Here is a 1,309-nt window from a genome sequence, read left to right on the forward strand (position 1 = left end):
GGAGGGAGGGAGAGGAGGGAGAGAGGGAAGGAGGGAAGTGAGAGAGGGAGGGAGGGAGGGAGAGGGAAGGAAGCCATCATGATTGGAAAGGGGATTCTGGAGACCTGCATCCTGGACTATTCTCTCCTCACCTCCAAAGAATGCCTAGGGCTCTTCCTGGCTCCTGCATTAGATGGGTCCCAGGATTTGAAATCAGAGAGCTCTGGCACAATATTACAATACTGTGTATTAGGTACACGTTCCATCCTTCATGCTCCCTTCCCTGGCTTCATCTGATGACCTTACCTGTCCAGGTACACCAGATGCAAGAAGGTAGAGACAACAGGGTGCTTGAGAAAGTCACCTTGCTACTTTTGCACAGAAAACATCTAGAAGGGTACATCGTTTGTTACCAAAAATAGCCACCACCTAGTTATTCAATACACAGCACAGAGGGTAGCAGCAGGGTTCTGCCACTCACTAGCTGTGTACCCCTGTGCCAGAGGCCTCCCTTCTCTGCCCCTCAGTCGGCTACCATGAGAAAATTATAATAGCATTGACTCCATGTTATGAGGAGTCAATGAGATAATGCATAAAAATGCAAGCAATACACTATAGTCTTTTTTATTCTTCTTCTTTAGTATCTAATTATCTGCTAGGTCCAGAGGAACCAGAGATAAACACATCTGAGACTTTATCCTATAGAGGTCCCAGACCAGTGGAAGACACAGGCATCACCAACCAGATTGTCCATCCCAGAGTCGTCCAGGCTGGGATGGGGGAAGCCTGGGGAGCTATGGAAACCCTAAGGAAGCACTTGGCCCAGCCTAGAAGGGAGGAGCCAGAGAAGGCTTCCTGGAAGAGGGGACCTCTAAGCTAAAACCTAAAGAATGAAGATGAGTATTCAGGAGAATGCAGGGCGTGAAAGTGCTCTGGGAAGGACCAGCCTGTGCAAAGATTCTGGGTCCAGGGAGAGAACAGACAGGGTCTGTTTCGTTCCTGGATGAAATTCCCAGTGTCCTAGTGCTTATTTTTTTGCCTCTCTCTCTCATTCGTGCATTTAATAATCAATAAGCAGGCCGGGCACGGTGGCTCACACCTGTAATCCCAGCACTTCGGGAGGCCGAGGCGAGTGGATCACCTGAGGTCAAGAGTTCAGTACCAACCTGGCCAACATGGTGAAACCTCGTCTCTATTAAAAATACAAAAATTAGGCCGGCGCGGTGGCTCAACCCTGTAATCCCAGCGCTTTGGGAGGCCGAGACGGGCGGATCACGAGGTCAGGAGATCGAGACCATCCTGGCTAACACGGTGAAACCCCGTCTCTACT

The 1,309-nt window shown here is 49.9% G+C and overlaps 1 protein-coding gene across 1 annotated transcript in view; it reads left to right on the forward strand.

The window, feature by feature from the left end:
• Window positions 1-1,309, forward strand: part of LOC108540271 (cytochrome P450 2F5-like) — a gene marked incomplete at its 3' end in the record, with an annotated part of 24,591 nt that overhangs the window by 13,247 nt on the left and 10,035 nt on the right.

The sequence above is a fragment of the Rhinopithecus bieti genome, unplaced genomic scaffold (assembly GCF_001698545.2).
Source record: "Rhinopithecus bieti isolate Rb0 unplaced genomic scaffold, ASM169854v2 scaffold_19200, whole genome shotgun sequence".
In the NCBI taxonomy this organism is placed as follows: Eukaryota; Metazoa; Chordata; class Mammalia; order Primates; family Cercopithecidae; genus Rhinopithecus; species Rhinopithecus bieti.